This window comes from Ranitomeya variabilis, chromosome 8 (genome assembly GCF_051348905.1).
Source record: "Ranitomeya variabilis isolate aRanVar5 chromosome 8, aRanVar5.hap1, whole genome shotgun sequence".
Taxonomy (NCBI): domain Eukaryota; kingdom Metazoa; phylum Chordata; class Amphibia; order Anura; family Dendrobatidae; genus Ranitomeya; species Ranitomeya variabilis.
The window spans coordinates 70,757,406-70,778,570 of NC_135239.1; positions in this window are offsets into that span (position 1 = coordinate 70,757,406).

Consider the following 21,165-nt stretch of genomic DNA (forward strand, 5'->3'; position numbering starts at 1 on the left):
CTACCACCTATTTATACATGGAACAATTTTTTTTCTACTATATCACTAAACATGTCATTTCTGAAGTGTTTACGAAGAATAGTCCAGTAGTTAAATCCTCGTTCTATAAAATATGAGCTAATCAAACAATTAGTAGTAGGTTTTTACACTGGCCTTCTATCATCAATGTGTCCCTTCTAGAGGATGAAATGTCATCTTGTCCATAAGCGCTCACTAGCAATGGCCGTTTCCTTCTGTGTCAGAGTATGTGCGGCTGTCATGGTGCTCGGCTCCACCTGAGTTATATCTGATTTTTGTTCACTTTTACAATGTCTGATTTTCTTGGATACACAAAGGATGGCGCTGGACCAGAAAGTACAGAAAAGTCCTTTCTACGTCTTCATTTTCACAATCTTTGGAGAGTCCAGTAGCCGCCAGCGCTAATTATATTCACAGGTCACATCACCAGTTATGTCATCCATTGCCGATCTTGTGCCGCCTTCTACCACGTCATGGACGTCACTGTCTTTATTTCCACTACATGGGATGACAGTCCGGTATTGCTGAGTCCCTGTGATGGGTTCTGCTTCCTGTAACCGATGTTATAACAAACTCTCCTCCTGCTCTTTGTAGTCCTGGTTTGTACAATACATGGACTGGATGATAAGAATATTTTTCTCCCTCCATTTGAGGAGTTGCCTGGGTGATAAGATTTGGTGTGAATACGGCCTCTGGAGGCCCGAGCTGCCGGCCTGTCATCTGCTCTGCAGTCACCGTCTACCCCTGCTCATCCTCAGCCCTAACAAAGCTTCTCCTCTCTCCTCTCCTGCTTCTAAGCTCTAACATAATAAAATAATACAGTAATATCTAACAATCATGGATTATTTGGTAAATATGGACCCCACACTGTTAGACCACAGGCTGAGCAGATCTGAAATCAAGATTTTTGAAATGACACTGTAATATTTTTATTTTTTAAAATATGATCCCATCATGATCCCAACTTGTATTTTGGTACAGATGTGAATAGGAGTATAACAGGCACATATGCAGTTTTTGAAATTTTTAAATTAAACGTTTTTTTCGGAAATGCGTTTTAAAGTTTTGCGCTTGCGTTCACATAGGTAAAATATTATCAAAGATACTCTTGTGACATATCTGGTGAAAGCCTGTACAGTTCTGAGTAGAATGGTGTTTATTTTGTTTCTCTATCTCTTTTCTAGCCTGAGTTATAGGGAGAAATGTAAAGGCAGGCAACACCGAAATTCGCACTTTTTCTGAACTTTGAAAATCAATAAAAAATAAAAAAAAATCTAGAATTTTTTTCTTCTTCACATTTTGCATTCTCTGACACACTATTACCAAATAACAAAATCTCAAAAGAATTAAAAATATAGTGGTAAAAATCATTGGTTCACTTGACATGGAATGACCCGTAAACGCATGGGAAACTGCTGCGGATCCGCAGCAAAATCCGCAGCGTGTGCACATAGCCTCAATGGGAACGCAGAAGATTAGCAGATTGCAGCTCTCGACTGATGCTCCTATTACAGGCCGTGGACAGGCATGATCGACCTCCATTCCATTCAGCTGGGTCTTTTTGGAGCCCCAGTTTTTATGATCTTGGCACATCACAACGAAGAACAGGTAAGTCTGGGAGTGACGGGTAAAAATGAAATGGAAGCGTTGTCATGTAGTTCTTTCTTATTCCATACCAGAAAAACACTGACACCAGTATTATACGTGTTTTATACGGATGTGTGAAGAAAACCCAACCATGAAATTCAGCAGCATTTCAGAGAAAAATTACCTTTTTAAAAGCCGTCTTGATCCCAGGCATCTCAGAAAATTAGGCACATCAGTTTTTTGCCATCAGTCGCAATCCGTCGAATTTTGAAAAACAAAAAAACGGATTCGGCAACTGATGCTGCCGGATCAGTTTTTTTTTTCTCATAGACTTAGTAACGTTTTTTTTGTGTCCGTCAAAAAAACGGACAGAGACGGATCCAGCAACGAATTCCATTTTTTTTTTTTATTTTTTTTTTTAAACTGAGCATGCTCCAATCCAATTAGCCAGATCTGCTAGTTGAATCTGTCCAAAAAACTGATCCGTCGCATCAGTTTTTCACAATCTGCGACCGATCTGTCGAGCCAACGAATTGTGACTGAGGCAAAAAACGGATGTGTGATAGGGGCCTTAGTCCAACGCTGATTCCTTAGGGTCTTCTCTCCACTTCCCTAGAATAACAGGTCTCTTTCTGTGTGTGCATAGGTGTTTACAATAGGGAGAATGTGACTTGCAGTGCACGGTCTTCTATGCAATAATGGTCCGTGCAATTAATTATAGCTCTTGTCTTTTTATTGTCAGACAAGCGTAAAAATAGTTAATGGTTTTTGGTTCTGGACCAGAATCTATGTTCAGCAGTGTAATAGAAACATTCAGTAGTTTCTGACAATTTAAAACCTAAACATTGGCAGTAGGCACCACAGCAAACAAAAGTGGTGGGGTGTTCAGACAGTATTAATATAATTACAATAGAAATAATTAAGCAATACTTATAAAAATATTGGAATACTGAATATAGAACACAGTCATAAAAATATATTCGGTAGTGTCTCAAATAGGAAACAATTCAGTCTTTTCATCTGTTATTTCCTTATGTACTCAACTTTAGGATTTTTTTTAGTTGATTAAACAGTGTATATATATATATATATATATATATATATATATATATATATATATATACAGTGCCTACAAGTAGTATTCAACCCCCTGCAGATTTAGCAGGTTTAATAAGATGCAAATAAGTTAGAGCCTTCAAACTTCAAACAAGAGCAGGATTTATTAACAGATGCATAAATCTTACAAACCAAAAAGTTTTGTTGCTCAGTTAAATTTTTATAAATTTTAAACATAAAAGTGTGGGTCAATTATTATTCAACCCCTAGGTTTAATATTTTGTGGAATAACCTTTGTTTGCAATTACAGCTAATAATCGTCTTTTATAAGACCTGATCAGGCCGGCACAGGTCTCTGGAGTTATCTTGGCCCACTCCTCCATGCAGATCTTCTCCAAGTTATCTAGGTTCTTTGGGTGTCTCATGTGGACTTTAATCTTGACCTCCTTCCACAAGTTTTCAATTGGGTTAAGGTCAGGAGACTGACTATGCCACTGCAACACCTTGATTTTTTGCCTCTTGAACCAGGCCTTGGTTTTCTTGGCTGTGTGCTTTGGGTCGTTGTCTTGTTGGAAGATGAAATGACGACCCATCTTAAGATCCTTGATGGAGGAGCGGAGGTTCTTGGCCAAAATCTCCAGGTAGGCCGTGCTATCCATCTTCCCATGGATGCGGACCAGATGGCCAGGCCCCTTGGCTGAGAAACAGCCCCACAGCATGATGCTGCCACCACCATGCTTGACTGTAGGGATGGTATTCTTGGGGTCGTATGCAGTGCCATCCAGTCTCCAAACGTCACATGTGTGGTTGGCACCAAAGATCTCGATCTTGGTCTCATCAGACCAGAGAACCTTGAACCAGTCAGTCTCAGAGTCCTCCAAGTGATCATGAGCAAACTGTAGACGAGCCTTGACATGACGCTTTGAAAGTAAAGGTACCTTACGGGCTCGTCTGGAACGGTGGAGTACGTTACTTATGGTATTGACTGAAACCAATGTCCCCACTGCCATGAGATCTTCCCGGAGCTCCTTCCTTGTTGTCCTTGGGTTAGCCTTGACTCTTCGGACAAGCCTGGCCTCGGCACGGGAGTCAACTTTCAAAGGCTGTCCAGGCCGTGGAAGGCTAACAGTAGTTCCATAAGCCTTCCACTTCCGGATGATGCTCCCAACAGTGGAGACAGGTAGGCCCAACTCCTTGGAAAGGGTTTTGTACCCCTTGCCAGCCTTGTGACCCTCCACGATCTTGTCTCTGATGGCCTTGGAATGCTCCTTTGTCTTTCCCATGTTGACCATGTTTGAGTGCGGTTCACAAGTTTGGGGAGGGTCTTAAATAGTCAGAAAAGGCTGGAAAAAGAGATAATTAATCCAAACATGTGAAGCTCATTGTTCTTTGTGCCTGAACTACTTCTTAATACTTTAGGGGAACCAAACAGAATTCTGGTGGGTAGAGGGGTTGAATAATAAATGACCCTCTGAAAAAACTTTTCCCAATTTTTTAAAAAAATAAACAAAGAAATAACATTCTTTTTTGCTGCAGTGCATTTCACACTTCCAGGCTGATCTACAGGCCAAATGTCACAATGCCAAGTTAATTCCAAATGTGTAAACCTGCTAAATCTGCAGGGGGTTGAATACTACTTGTAGGCACTGTATATATATATATATATATATATATATATATATATATATATATATATATATATATACATACATACATATATATATACATATATAATATTTTTAATCTTGGGGACTGAGGAAGTGAAGAGATGTATCAATTGTATATGGTTTTTGTATCAATTGCATATGGTTTGTACTTGTCTGTGATGAGCATCATATCCTATTTCATTAGTGTATCACTGGTGCATTAATACCCTTTGGCCACAAGGTGTCACTCGTTCACAGAATGATTTTACTGATCATTTAGTCCGTATGGATTTGGCGACTGCAATGTGTAAATCCAATAGATTTCTCTTTTCTTCAGTTTCATTTCTATTGAACACGTGTTCTCGGATGTAACAGGTTGCATGGATGCAGGATCTGACATACTAGGATGGATTAAAAGGGTTTTCTGGCCTTAGGCTACAAGTCTACTGTCACGCTATATCAATTCTTCAACATTGACATTGCAATATTAGAAAGGAAAATTCATGGAATTAAGAGAATCACAGGAGGATAGACATGTTAATGATGTGCAAATGAGGAAAATATGGAAATAAAATCTTCAAAACTTCTTGACTTTCTTAATGTAGAGTATGAGCACTGACCGTAAAATTAGACACATGCTCACCTCACTTACTATCAATGAGGTTATTAATGGTTGTCTGAGAAATGTACTGGCATGCTAAATGCACTTAGGCAAATCATCAAGATCCGCCTCTGGCAGCTCCCTTTGCTAGCTCGAAAAAAACCATGGTTAGAAGAGTCTTTCCTTTTCCCAGAGTCGCTCCACATGATTGAAAGGTCTCTTGCTATGGGTGAGACCTATCACCTGGAGTTGAGCAGACTATAGGCGGCTGGAGCAGTGCCGGACTAGTATTGTCTGCCTGTGGTACCAGAAAAATATACCTGGATGCAATAGTTGCAGGCAGGCTCTGATTCATACTGACCATGGTTTGGCCTGCATAAATCAGTTGACAGGTTTCCTTTTAAAGGGTAATTTTCGAGATAGTGTGGTGTGGATGTACCATGCTTGCCTATATTCCCAGATTGTGGCTTTCTATATACACAGGTATTTCTCCATCGCCACATTGGGGGACACAGGACCGTGGGTGCATGCTGCTGCCACTAGGAGGCTGACACTAAGTAAATACAAAAAGGGTTAGGCTACTTTCACACTAGCGTCGGCTGACGTGCCGACGCGCGTTGTGAAAGTGATGCCCGACGTGGGCAGCGGAAGCAGTCTTACGACGCTTCCGCTGCCCCATTGTAAGGTCCGGGGGGAGGGGCGGAGTTTGGCCGCGCGTGCGCGGTCGAAAATGGCGGACACGACGCGCAAAAAAAGTTACATGTAACTTTTTTTGTGCCGACAGTCCGCCAAAACACGACACAACCGTCGCACGACGGTTGCGACGTGTGGCCATACGTCGCAATGCGTTACTAATGTAAATCTATGGGGAAAAACGCATCCTGCAGACAACTTTGCAGGATGCGTTTTTTCTCCTAAACGGCGCATTGCGAGGTACAGCCAACAACGCTAGTGTGAAAGTAGCCTAAGCTCCTCCTCTGCAGTATACACCGCCCACTGGCTCCGGAGAATACCAGTTCTTGCTTAGTGTCCATAGGAGGCACACTGTGTCTGTTTTTCTCCAGACATTTTATTTTTTATTTTATTTTTAGCTTTGTGCAAGAGGATGATGGGGCGACAGACCCTTTTAAGGGGGCCGATCTCCCCCAAGACATCAACAGGCGAGCATGGCGAGTTTACTCCCCGTACCCTCTCCTGTGAATGTTCGGCCGAGAACTAGTCCTGTGAAATCTTAGGGGAGCGAACCCTTAGGATACACAGAGGCCACCTTCCATAGGCACAGTCCGGCCGCCCTCCCTCTGCACCACCACTGAAGAACAGCGGTGCTGTATGGAGTTCCCCAGTCCCTCTCCACCTCATCAAGAGGGCAGCGGATCAAGGGTTACTGCATCTCCCCCCATACCTTGCCTGAAGAGGAGCATCAGCGGTGAGTCTGGCAGGGGTGGGGGGCTCCCGAGCGCACCGCGGGTTTGGCCGCATCTTGCGGCCAGGCACCGCTAATTTAGTCCCTGGCTTCGGCCCCAGCTAGGCCATCTACGCCCAGAGCGCGCGTCACGCGTGAGGGCCCGCCCACTAGTTTAGCGCTTCTCGCACACTGCGAGAAACGCTCCACATACTCTCGCCGGCCATCTTGAATACGAGGAGCTTCAGGAACCTTCTCCCCGTCACAACGCTGCGACAGGACACAGGACCTGGGTAGGTGCACTGCATACTATCACAGGCCCTCCTCCTTCACACACAGCGCTCCGCTTTTTTAGCTGCACAAGCAAGTGCCCCACATCAGCCCTGCATGGAGGTTAACAGTACAACATGTCTCTGCCTAAACCCTCAAGAAAATCTGCAAAAACACATACGGTGTTCTTCACTTCTTGCACCTCCTGTCAGGCTGCGCTACCAAGAGGGCATACTGCTCCGCTCTGTAATGCTTGTGACCCTAAATGCGCTCAGGAGCCACCCGCCGCAAACGAGCCCGCGGTGACCAGTCCCCCTGAGTGGGCTTTGTCACTTTCGCAATCTATGGCTTCTCTGACTAAAGCTATCGAGTCCATCCAGGAGCAGGACCACTAATCCGGCTATTCGGGAAACTTCCCCCTATGGCTGCGGAATCTTCAGCCTGCAGGGGCCGCTCTCATTCTAAGCACAAGTGGCAATCTAGGAAGCGCGTCCGTAACTCGTCCCCCAGGCTCTCTGGTGCCTCGGCGTCTGTTAGCTCCGCTCTCGCTCCCCAGGCACCTCTTCCGACCAGGACTCTGAAATTGAGTCTGATGGGCCTCTTGATCTGGAGTCACCAGGTTATCAGAGCACTATAGATAGTCTCATCAAGGCCATCAACCAGTCCCTTCAGGTTGATGAGGAACCAGCGACCTCCAGTACGGATAATTCGGTGTCCTTCAAAAGGACCAAACGTACTTATAGGGTGTTTGCCAATCACCCGGAGTTCCAGGACATAGTCCAGCGACATAGGGATCGTCCAGACAAACGTTTTGCAGGCCAGAGATCTCTGGAGTCCAAATATCCTTTTTCTCCCGATCTCCGCAAACAATGGTCAGAATCCCCGCCTGTGGATCCTCCTATTTCACGTTTGTCCTCTAAAACTCTCCTATCCGTGCCGGATGGATCTTCTATCAAAGATCCCACATATCGCCTAGTGGACAGTCTCACCCATTCAGCCTTTGAGGCTTCAGGCTCGGCACTCTATCCCTCCTTCGCTGCTACCTGGGTAGCCAAAGCCGTGATTTGTTGGGCATACTCTCTGCATAAGGCCTTACAGAACAGTGATCTTCCTTCTGACATAGCGGAGCTAGCAAATCAAATTTCCTTGGCTGGCGATTACTTAGTAAACGCTTCCCTGGACGCGGCGAACTGGTCTGCAATTACAAATTCAATTGCAATTCAAAGGCTGTGGCGATTAGGAGAGCGCTATGCTTGAGGAACTGGCGAGCGGACTCCGCATCTGAAAAGTCCCTCAAGTCCCTGCCATATCTCAGTGGCCAACTATTTGGTGAAAAGCTGGACAAGCTGATTTCAGACGCTACAGGGGGAAAAAGTACTTCCCTTCCCCAGCAGAGATTCAGAAAACCGTTCCGACGACAGCCGCAGGATCGTTTTCGGCCCTTTCGTGGAAATTACGCATGGCATTCCTCGGCCAGTTCCCCTGGTTTGGGGCGCTGCGCCGGCAGAGACAAAAGCCCTCAGGCCTCGTACATGCCCAACCATTCCTGGTGGGGCCGCACCACGCAGTCTAGGTCCAGGGGATCCAGACCCAACCATCTTCTAAATGACTTGTAACCTCGTCCGGATGACACCAGCAAAGTAGGCGGACGCCTTCTCTTGTTTCGTCATGCCTGGCTCGCAGTCATTCACGACGAGTAGGTCAGGGATCTGGTGTCCTCCGGTTACAAAATCGATTTTTCCTCCCCCCCTCCAACCCGGTTTTTCGCTTCCCGCCCTCCCGAAGCGGGAACGCGTGCTCGGGCTTTTTTCCAGGCCATCGAGTCGCTCCGCCAAGACGGAGTTATTGTCCCTGTCCCAGAGTACGAAATATTCAAATCTGTTTATGGTCCCCAAAAAGGATGGAACGGTCAGGCCTATCCTGGACCTAAAGCTCTTGAAAAGATTTGTCAAAGTCCGTCATTTCAGGATGGAATTCCTCCGTTCCGTCATTGCCTCGATGGAACAAGGCGAATTCTTAGCATCCATCGACATCCGGGATGCGTACCTCCACATCCCAATCTTCCCACCTCACCAAAGGTTTCTTCGCTTCGCCGTCAGAGAGGAACATTTACAGTTTACGGCCTTGCATTTCGGCCTCGCCACCACCTCCAGAGTTTCACAAAGGTCATGGCGGCGGTCATGGCCATTCTGAATTCTCGGGGTCTAGTCGTGCATCCCTACCTAGACGACTTACTGGTCAAAGGCCCATCTTTCCAAGCCTGCAAGGAGTGCGTCCACATTTCCTTAGATTCTCTTTCTCGGCTGGGCTGGTTGATCAATTTAAAAAACTCATCTCCTGTTCCGGCTCAACGGATCTCCTTCCTGGGCATGACCCTGGACACCTCCCTAGGGTTGGTGCTTCTTCCTCGGGACAAGGTCCTGGCTCTTCAACAGGGGGTCTGGTAGCTTCTCCAGCCGTCCCCCTGTTCCAACCGTTTCGGCATGAGGATTCTCGGGAAGATGGTGGCCGCAATGGAGGCGATTCCATTTGCGCAACTACACCTCCGTCCCCTCCAGCAAGCTCTGCTGTACACATGGGATGGGAGTCCATTTTCCCTCGACCGACTGTGTCCTCTTTCTCCTCGGGTCAAGCAGACACTCCAATGGTGGATGCTCCGAACCTCTCTTCTCCAAGGGAGGTCCTTCCAGTCCATTGGCTGGTAGTCACTACCGATGCCGACACAGGGAACCTGGACTCATCACGAGTCTCGCCTTCCAATCAATATCCTGGAGATACATGCGATTTGGCTGTCTCTAAAGCGGTTCCATCATCTCCTAGCAGCCCCATCCGTATCCTGTCGGACAATGCCACGGCTGTGGCTTATATAAATCATCAGGGGGCACCCGCAGCAGAGCTGCAATGCGTGAGGTAGAGCACATCCTTCGTTGGGCCAAAAACAACCACTCGGTCATATCAGCCGTTCACATTCCAGGAGTGGAGAATTGGGCCACAGACTTCCTCAGCTGGCAAGGTCTTGCCTCAGGAGAGTGGTCTCTCCATCAGGACATATTCCAACAAATCTACTTTCGTTGGGGTACTCCGGACGTAGACTTGATGGCTTCCTGGTTCAATGCCAAGGTACCTCAGTTTGTAGCACATTCTCGGGACCCGGGAGCAATCGGGGCGGACGCGCTGGTCCTTCCTTGGAGTCAGTTTCGCCTTCCTTACCTGTTTCCCCCCCTGCTTCCCAGAGTCATCAGGAAAATCAGGGCGGAGGGTGTCCCGGAGATTCTCATCCCCCGAATTGGCCTCGCCGGGCGTGGTATGCAGAGCTGGTCCAACTCATTGCAGAATGGTGTGGATACATGTGCTCTTTTTGAGCGCCGATGAGAAGTGGCGCATCTATTGGTTGGGCGGTTTGTTATGTAAACAATACATGGGTCGTATTTAGTGATTGGTATGACCAAGACATGAGGCATTGTGGATTTGGAAATTGATTGGTGGACACATATGAGGCACACATTGGTGAAATACACACGAGGAGTAGTAGGATGATAGAATGAATCTGATTAGCTGTGAAGTAGTGTGCTAAATGTGATATGCACTGTGATTGGCGCTTTGTACTGTCACTGCGGCTCAGTGATACACTCCTGTTAGTGTATCGCCAGCGGTCGGGTGAGATCGACGTGGGACACTCGGTATTAAATGGACTACGGCAGACAGGGAGTATATGTTGGTTTATTATTTTTGATTGTTTGCAGGAGACACAGGCATCGGGGATTAGGTGTTCGGTATGTGAATATGTATGTAATTATGTAAATGTTTTGATTGAACACAGGCGCCTGATGATGAGACTATTCTCCCATTATCGGCTCATGCTGTCTGTCATATGTAACAAAAGACGTAGCCGGATGGAGTAGTAGTCCCATCAGATGACGCTTTGGTATACACGTTGCATGGGTACACACAGACACGCACATATCCTCCACCCGCACAGACACACACATATTCTCTGCCCACACAGACACACTCACATATTCTCTGCCCACACACAGAAACACACACATATTCTCCACCCACACACATTCTCTGCCCACACACAGACACAATCACATTCTCCGCCCACACACAGAAACACACATTTTCCGCGCACACACACGCACATATTCTCTGCCCACACAGAAACACACACATATTCTCTGCACACACACACAGAAACACACATTCTCTGCACACACACAGAAACACATTCTCCACCCACACACAGAGACACACATTCTCTGCCCACACACAGAGACACACACATATTCTCCGCCCACACAGAGACACACACATATACTCCGCCCACACACAGAAACACACATTCTCCGCCCACACAGACACACGCACATATTCTCTGCCCACACAGAAACTGTCATGTCGGACGCTGTTCAGACCAGGTCGTCCGACAGACAGCGGTAATTCTGCTTTTGACCACTATTTACTCATTGGCGTCTGCTAGATTTTGTCTAGCTGTTCCGGGGTTAATTTACCTGATCCTCGGATTGGAAGCTGGGCCATTTCCATGGCCTTTAAATAGTTCTCCTGATCATTGGTCGTCGCCGATTATAGCTTCTGTCTTGTGCGTTGTTATCTCGGTCTGGAGTGGAGAGCTGGTGGTTGGAGATTTGTTGCTGGTGGTGTATTTTCCTTCGTCTTATTTACTCCTTCCTAGATTTGTGTTTATTTTGCCCTGCACATTTATAGTGTATTCCTGAGTGTCTGCGGCGTGGTGTATATTTTCCTTTATCCTTGTCTGTGCTAACTGTGGGTATTTAAGTATTACCTCTTCACTGGGTGGTGGGTGGAGGTTTCAGCCTAGGGCTGAGCTCAGGAGTTAGGGTGAGGTTCGAGGCCTGGACATGCACACCATCAGTGTAAACTTCAGGTAGAGGGTCAGTCAGGATTTCCCTAGTCTTAGGGAAATTGCAGGAGCCCGGGTTATTAGCTCTCGCTCACCAAGTCTCTCCTTGACAGAAACACACATATATTCTCTGCCCACACACACACACATTCTCCGCCTACACAGACACACGCACATATTCTCTGCCCACACAGAAACACACACATTCTCCTCCCACACACAGACACACATATTCTCCACCCACACACAGACACACGCACATATTCTCTGCCCACACAGAAACACACATATATTCTCTGCCCAGACCCACACATTCTCGGCCCACACAGACACACGCACATATTCTCTGCCCACACAGAGACACACACATATACTCCGCCCACACACAGAACACACACACATTCTCCGCCCACACAGACACACGCACATATTCTCTACCCACACAGAAACACATATTCTCTGCCCACACACACACATTCTCCGCCCACACAGACACACTCACATATTCTCTGCCCACACAGAAACACACATATATTCTCTGCCCACACACACATTCTCCGCCCACACACAGACACACACCTATTCTCTGCCCACACAGAAACACACATATATTCTCTGCCCACACACACACATTCTCCGCCCACACACAGACACACGCACATATTCTCTGCCCGCACAGAAACACACATATATTCTCTGCCCACACACACATATTCTCCGCCCACACAGACACACGCACATATTCTCTGCCCACACAGAAACACATATTCTCTGCCTACACAGAGACACACACATTCTCCGCCCACACACAGAAACACACACATATTCTCCGCCCACACAGAAACACACATATATTCTCCGCCCACACACAGACACAAGCAGATATTCTCTGCCCACACAGAAACACACATATATTCTCTGCCCACACACAGAAACACACACACATTCTCTGCCCACACACACACATTCTCCGCCCACACACAGAAACACACATTCTCTGCCCACACAGAAACACACATATATTCTCTGCCCACACACACATTCTCCGCCCACACACAGACACAAGCAGATATTCTCTGCCCACACAGAAACACACACACACACATATTCTCCGCCCACACAGAAACACACACATATTCTCCGCCCACACAGAAACACACACATATTCTCTGCCCACACAGAGACACACATATTCTCTGCCCACACACAGAGACACACACATATTCTCCGCCCACACACAGACACAATCACATATTCTCTGCCCACACACAGACACACATTTGCCGCGCACACACACGCACATATTCTCTGCCCACACAGAAACACGCACATATTCTCTGCACACACACAGAAACACACATTCTCCACCCACACACAGAAACACACATATATTCTCTGCCCACACACAGAAACACACACATATACTCCGCCCACACACAGACACACATATACCGTATATACTCGAGTATAAGCCGACCCGAGTATAAGCCGACCCCCATAATTTTGCCACAAAAACTGGGAAAACTTAATGACTCGAGTATAAGCCTAGGGTGGAAAATGCAGCAGCTACCGGTAAATTTCAAAAGTAAAAATAGATACCAATAAAAGTAAAATTAATTGAGACATCAGTAGGTTAAGTGTTTTTGAATATCCATATTGAATCAGGAGCCCCATATAATGCTCCATAAAGTTTGATGGGCCCCATTAGATGCTCCATATTAAAATATGCCCCATATAATCCTGCATAAAGGGTAATAAGAGCCCCATAAGATGCTCCATAGAGATATTTGCCCTATATAGTGCTGCACAAACGTTATGGCCCCATAAGATGCTCCGTACAGTCACTTGCCCCATATAGTGCTGCACAATCATTATGGCCCCATAAGATGCTCCGTACAGTCACTGCCCCTTATAGTGCTGCACAATCGTTATGGCCCCATAAGATGCTCCGTACAGTCACTGCCCCTTATAGTGCTGCACAATCGTTATGGCCCCATAAGATGCTCCGTACAGTCACTGCCCCTTATAGTGCTGCACAATCGTTATGGCCCCATACAGATGCTCCGTACAGTCACTGCCCCATATGCTTTTGCTGCGATAGAAAAAAAAACAAAACACACCTCTCTTCGCTCAGGACCCCCGGCACTTTCAATATTTACCTGCTCCTCGTGCGGCTCCGTCTTCAGCACTGACGTTCAAGCAGAGGGCGCGCACTGACTACGTCACCGCGCCCCCTGACCTGAGCGTCACAGCCAGAGGACGCTGAAGACGGAGCCGCACCGGAACGAGGAGCGGTAAATATCACGCAGCGCTGCGCAGCGCTGTATACTCACCTACTGCTGGTGCTGTGCAGTCCTTGCTTCTTCCAGCGCTGCATCTTCTTCCTGTATTGAGCGGTCACAGTTACCGCTCATTACCGAAATGAATATGCGGCTCCACCTCTATGGGAGGTGGAGCCGCATATTCATTGCTGTAATGAGCGGGACCATGTGACCGCTCAGTACAGGAAGACTACACAGCGCTGGAAGCAGGGACGCGCAGGGACCGCGCCAGCAGTAGGTGAGTATAATTAGATAGTCCCCGCCCCCCCTCACCTGCAGACCCCCGGGTATGACTCGAGTATAAGCCGAGAGGGGGACTTTCAGCCCAAAAAAATGGGCTGAAAATCTCGGCTTATACTCGAGTATATACGGTATTCTCTGCCCACACAGAGACACACACATAAACATAGCCTAAGAACCAAATTGGATCTTTCACTAAGGGGTTAAAGGAGTTTTTCGGTCAGGAAACATTGACATCCACAGGATCAGTAAATTTACACAGAAAACCAGAATAAGTATATGCTGTGCATCCACTCAAATATATTAAACCTATAAATATAATGCACAACTGCAGTGTATATAATAATTCATAATTTATTGAATCATAAAAACAACATGATACATAATAAACATAATATAGGGGAAAACAAATACAGGATGGAGTAAGTATGCGGGACGTTACGGGGTGCAGAAAATATCTACAATGCTCATAATACCACACCAGTGAGTACACAATCCTCAATAATAATAAGTAAAACCATGTAAGTATCCAAGTTAAAAAAGTGTGTAAACGTTAAGAGCATATTAAATAATAAATAGTACCTGTGTTAAGTACCCAAATTAATCTCCACCAAATTAAAATTAAAGTATAACAAAGTGCTGACTACACCATAATATATACCTAAAGGAATAAGCTTAAAGAAGCGATATCATTCAGACAAAGTGTCATGTGCAAAAAGTGCAAGAAAGGAGATATATCGGATTACTCACCGGTAATGCTCTTTTATAGAGCCCACGACAGCACCCACTGAGAGAGGGGATCCGCCCCTAGGAACAGGAAACCTACAGAGAGATAAAAGGGGCGGCCCCCCCTCGCTCCTCAGTTGTTTTACAGAGAAAAAGGAGGAACCGCCGCCAGGTTTTTTAGTTTACCAGGTTTAGGCATATATACATATTTACAACTTCCTACCATATTACTCTATTATATACATCTCCCTATTAAGACACCACGTGCAACTAAATAAAGAAAAGGGAGGGAATCGAATGGGTGCTGTCGTGGGCTCTATAAAAGAGCATTACCGGTGAGTAATCCGATATTTTCTATTCGCCACGACAGCACCCACTGAGAGATTTTCAGAGACTATATACTGGGTGGGTTAACTGAATCAAGAACCGAAACCCCAAAGGTTAGGTCAGAAGCAGCAGATAGATCTAATCTATAGTGTCTATAGAAGGTGTTTGGTGAAGACCAAGTTGCAGCCTTACATATAAGGTCTATCGGCACATTCGCCCTCTCTGCCCAGGAGGTCGACACGGCTCTTGTGGAGTGTGCTCCCACATGCATTGGAGGATCTCTTCCTCCTGCTTTATACGCCAGGATTATGGCATCTCTAATCCAGCATGATAGCGTGTTCTTTGTAACTCTGGAACCCTTGGTTTTTCCCTGGAAAGAGACAAAGAGAGCCCTACTCTTCCTCCAGTCCCTAGTCCTCTCTAAGTAGGCTAGAATAGTTCTCTTAACATCTAGGGTATGAAGCCTGGCTTCTTCTGGAGTCGAGTGGTCTTTATAGAAGGTAGGTAACAAGATCTCCTGGGATCTATGAAAACTAGTAGCTACCTTAGGGAGATAACAAGGGTCCGTCTTTAAAATTATTCTATCAGATGTCACGGATAGATAAGGAGGGTCAATTGACAAGGCATGGAGATCACTCACTCTTCTAGCAGATACTAACGCTACTAACAGTATTGTTTTTAGCGAGATGTTCTTTAATGAGGCCTCATGTAGAGGCTCAAACGGGCTTTGTGTCAAGGCATCTAGGACTAGAGATAGATCCCACTGAGGCACCTGTGGTATATGAATAGGTTTTGATCGCTCACATGCTGATATAAAACGAGAAACCCATCTATCTCCCGCCACATCATAACTAAAGAGGGCTCCTAGAGCTGAAACCTGGACTCTTAGAGTATTTACAGACAGTCCCAATTCAAGTCCTTTTTGCAAGAACTCCAATATTGAAAATATAGGTACTTCAGCGGAAAGTTGTGCCGTATGAAATTGAAGGAATTTTTTCCAAACCCTGACATAGATTTGGGTAGTGGAAGGCTTTCTACTCTTCATAAGAGTATCTATAAGCCCACTGGAAAAAAACCCTTAGAGTTAGTAAGTGCCTTTCAAATTCCATACCGTCAGATTCATGCCTTTTACCCGAGGATGGAAAAACGGTCCCTGAGACAACAGGTCCTTGGTCTGAGGCAGGATCCAAGGGTCTGTAGTCGACATCGCCCTGAGCCAGGAGAACCATGGCCTTTTGGGCCAGAATGGGGCTACCAACAGAACTCTTGCCCCCTCCTCCCTTATTTTTCTTATTACTATTGGTAATAGATTCCATGGAGGGAATGCGTAGGCCAGGTCGAATGTCCATGGCACCTGAAGGGCATCGAATATGTCGGGGTTGTCCAGTCTGCAAAGGGAAGCAAATGTTTTGACCTGACGGTTGGACCTTGTTGCGAATAGGTCTATTTGCGGCACGCCCCATCGGTTTGTTATCAACCGGAAAATATCTCTGCTGAGCATCCATTCCCCTTGATGAAGGGTATGGCGACTGAGGAAATCGGCACGAATGTTGTCTATACCTCTGATGTGCACCGCTGATAGGGACAACAGATGACTTTCGGCTAACGTCATGATGTCCGATGAGATTTTCATAAGATTTTCTGACCGTGTACCTCCTTGATGATTTAAATAGGCTACTGCCGAGGTGTTGTCTGAGAGGACCCTTGTGTGAGAGCCTCGTAGCTGGGGAAGAAAGTAGAGTAGGGAATAATATATGGCTTTTAATTCTTTTACATTAGAGGAATTAGCTAATTCTGACCTGGACCAAAGGCCCTGAACCACCTGATCACCAAAATGTGCTCCCCAGCCCTCCGGACTAGCATCTGTGGTTACTACGGTAGAAGGGGTAATGACCCATGGTACCCCCTCTGATAGATTTCCCCAATCTAACCACCATGTAAGGGAGTGTACTACCTCTGCCGTTAAGCAAATTTTTTGATCTAAATGTACCCTATTTTTAGTGTCCTCCTGTAATACCAATTTTTGTAGCTGCCTGGTATGGAATTGAGCCCATTTAACCGCAGGGATACATGATGATAGTGAACCTAACAATGACATGGCATTTCTCAGTGACATATTACGTTTTTTGATAGCTAAATCTACTTTACTAATGATCGAACACTTTTTATCATCAGGCAACCAACATTTTTGGCCTACTGAATCCAGGAGGAGACCTAAAAATCTCTGACAAGTGACGGGTTGGAGTCTGGATTTTTCCCAGTTAACAATCCATCCCAGCCTTTGTAAAGAGGATACCACCTCCTCTAACCTTTGTTCACACTGTAAGAAATTTCTCCCCACAATTAGTAGGTCATCCAGATATGGGATGACCAACGTGTCTTTTAATCGCAGAAAGGACATTACCTCCAAAAGTAACTTAGTAAAGACCCTAGGAGCCATAGATAGACCAAAGGGCATTGCTCTATATTGAAAATGACGAACTTGACCGTCTATAATTACTGCTACCCGAAGAAACTGCTGGTGTGACTGGTGTATAGGAAGATGATAATAAGCATCTTTGAGATCAAGTACTACCATGTAACAGTTAGGGAACAAATTTTTAATGGCTGATCGAATGGATTCCATTTTAAATGTTGTGGGTTTTATGAACATATTTAGTTTTCTTAAATTAAATATAGTTCTATAGGATCCGTCAGGTTTTGTAATCAGAAACAAGGGGGAGTAGAACCCCTGCCCCGTTTGAGATGACGGAACCTCTATTAGGACCCGTTTGGCAAGAAGGGACTTAACTTCTACTTCCAATGCTTCTTGTTGTAGTTTGGATCTTAGGGAGGTGAGCCGAAAGGAATCCGGAGGTCTTCGGATGAAGTCTAGGGTGAGGCCTGAGGATATTAATTTTATGGCCCATGGGTTGACAGTTATTTCTCTCCACTGATTGATAAATCCCAGTAGTCTACCGCCCACTGGTGGAATAGGGTTCCCGGGATTTTTCGGCTGGTTTGAAGGGACGTTTGTTAAACAAATTGCCTTTCTGCCTGAAGTCTTTGTTCCTCCATTGCTCTTTAAAGCCTCCCTTTCTGCCAAATGTTGGCCTCCTAAATGCCCTTCCTGACAGGGTATGGCGCACAACTTGGATCTGGACTGGGCATCCCCCTTCCAGTTCTTTAACCATAAGGCTCGGCGGGCAGTATTTGTGAGGCTGGCTGTCCTGGCCGCCAGGCGGAGAGAATCCACGGAGGCATCGGATATAAATGCCGCAGCGCTCCTAATTAAGGGGATGGATGCCCTCAATTTCTCCCTAGATATACCACTCTTGATATTCTGGTCCAGCTGGTCTAACCAAACCAGCATAGATCTACTGGTACATGTGGTGGAGATTGCCGGCCTAAACGCAGTGACACAGGCCTCCCATGATTTTTTCAAAAGTGCATCCGATTTCCTATCCATGGGATCAGATAAGGAGCCTGCATCTTCCACTGGTAGGGAAGAACGGCGGGAAGTGGATGCGACCGCCGCATCGACCTTTGGAACTTTAGTCCAGGTGTTTAAATCTTCGTCCTCAAAGGGGTAACGTCTCTTACAGGATACTGGTGTAAACCCCTTCTGCCCCTTGCTCCACTCTTTTTTAATGAGGTCTTTTATAGTCTGGTTTACTGGGAATACGTGGCCCTTTCGCTGAGATAGACCTGCGAACATAACCTCCTGGGCCGTTTGGGGTTCTTTAACCTCCGACACCCCCATCGTTTTCCTCACTGATTTGACTAGACTATTTACTCCCTCAGTCGGGAAACAGACATGTTCCTCCTCATCTGAGGAACCAGACAAGTGGGAGACGTCTGAATCAATCTCCCCACTTTCCGCCGACGTGTCAGCATTAGGTGAGGATTTTCTCCTACTCCTCCTTTCAATACTGCCTGAGGGACCACCACCCAACGATTGGAGTTCCTCCCGAATCATAAGCCGTATTTCGTCCATTTTAACGGACTCCTCCTGCCGCAGGGTGTTATCTATGCATGCCTGACACAACGTTTTAGAATAAGAGTCAGGCAGGGGCTCAATACATATAGCACACTGCTTGTGCTTGGTCTTCTCCTTGCTTTTTGCCTAGAGGGACATAAGCAGAGGAGACCAATATAAGCTCTGAAGGAGCTGTATACCCAAACATTCTGAAGCATACTATACCGATTGTTGGGTGGATCGTCTGGTCTGGGGTGTGGAACGGGATGATTTCCTTCCTGATTTATCAGTGGAATCACTCTTCCTGGAGTGTCCACTATTCTTTTTTGCAGCATTACCACTTTGCATTAGTGGCTCTTCTACAGGGTGCTCACTGACTTCCTCGTGGGACGACATAATGCGCACTGTTTTCCCTTCCTATCGGACTTTTATAGTGTGGGCTATCAATCCCAGCCCCCGCAGCTGCAACCCATTTTTTTTTTTTTTTTTAAATTACCTGCATCGGGACACCTGCGAACACCGCCAGGAGGAATCCAACATGGCGGTTCCCCCGGAAATGCAATGCCGACCTCCGGGGGTCGGCCATACTACATCCGGGATTCCGGACGCACTGCGCATGCGCCGGCGTCTGCCGCATTTCTCCGGCATTACAACCCCACGCATCGTACCTGAGGGACCGGGGGGAGCCACAGCCGTTCAGCGCCACACCTTCCAGACCGCGATCGACCAGGTAACCATACTGCCATGGTCGTCCTTCCACAACGATGTCCCAGCAGGGAGATCGTTGGAACCTTCCAGGCCCCACTATTTGGCCGGTGCAGACGAGGAGGGAACCAACAGGAATCCCCGACTCTGCTTCTACTCGCTCTGGAGCCCCTGCCGCTCAGCAGAGACGTACAGGCGGCATCCAGGCGAGTTTTTCCTCTTCTCAGACACCGCTGTAAAGTGTCTACAGAGATCTTCTCTGTGGGCTTCCTTCTAGGAACAGGAAACCAACTGAGGAGCGAGGGGGGGCCGCCCCTTTTATCTCTCTGTAGGTTTCCTGTTCCTAGGGGCGGATCCCCTCTCTCAGTGGGTGCTGTCGTGGCGAATAGAAAAAAGTGGTATACTAATCAATATGAGAGCCCCGTAGAGCCCGCACCTTCCCAACGCGCGTTTCGCCTGAACTTTTCACTCCCTCGTCAAAGCTCAGGCGAAACGCGCGTTGGGAAGGTGCGGGCTGCTACGGGGCTCTCATATTGATTAGTATACCACTTTATCTCCTTTCTTGCACTTTTTGCACATGGCACTTTGTCTGAATGATATCGCTTCTTTAAGCTTATTCCTTTAGGTATATATTATGGTGTGGTCAGCACTTTGTTATACGTTAATTTTAATTTGTTGGAGATTAATTTGGGTACTTAACACAGGTACTATTTACTATTTAATATGCTCTTAACGTTTACACACTTTTTAAACTTGGATACTTACATGGTTTTACTTATTATTATTGAGGATTGTTTACTCACTGGTGTGGTATTATGAGCATTATAGATATTTTCTGCACCCCGTAACGTCCCGCATACTTACTCCATCCTGTATTTGTTTTCCCCTATATTATGTTTATTATGTATCATGTTGTTTTTATGATTCAATAAATTATGAATTATTATATACACTGCAGTTGTGCATTATATTTATAGGTTTAATCCACAGGATCAGTCATCAATATGAGATTTGTGAAGTCTGATACTCAGCACTCCTGGAAATCAGATGTTGTAATGGCACCTGCTGGAGGCAAAATCACTGAGTGGCTGCTGCTGGATTAGGGTATGTGTCCACGTTCAGGATTGCATCAGGATTTGGTAAGTATTTTACATCAGTATTTGTAAGCCAAAACCAGGAGTGGGTGATAAATGCAGAAGTGGTGATGTGTTTCTATTATACTTTTCCTCTAATTATTCCACTCCTGCTTTTGGCTTACAAATCCTGATGTAAAATCCTGACCAAATCCTGATGCAATCCTGAACGTGGACACATACCCAAAGAAGCCTTCTGTGCACGAGACAGCTCCATTCAGCATGTTTACTTCTGCCAGATGCCATAGAAAATAACAGGTGATTGGTGGGGGGTGGAGTGTCTGAGCTCC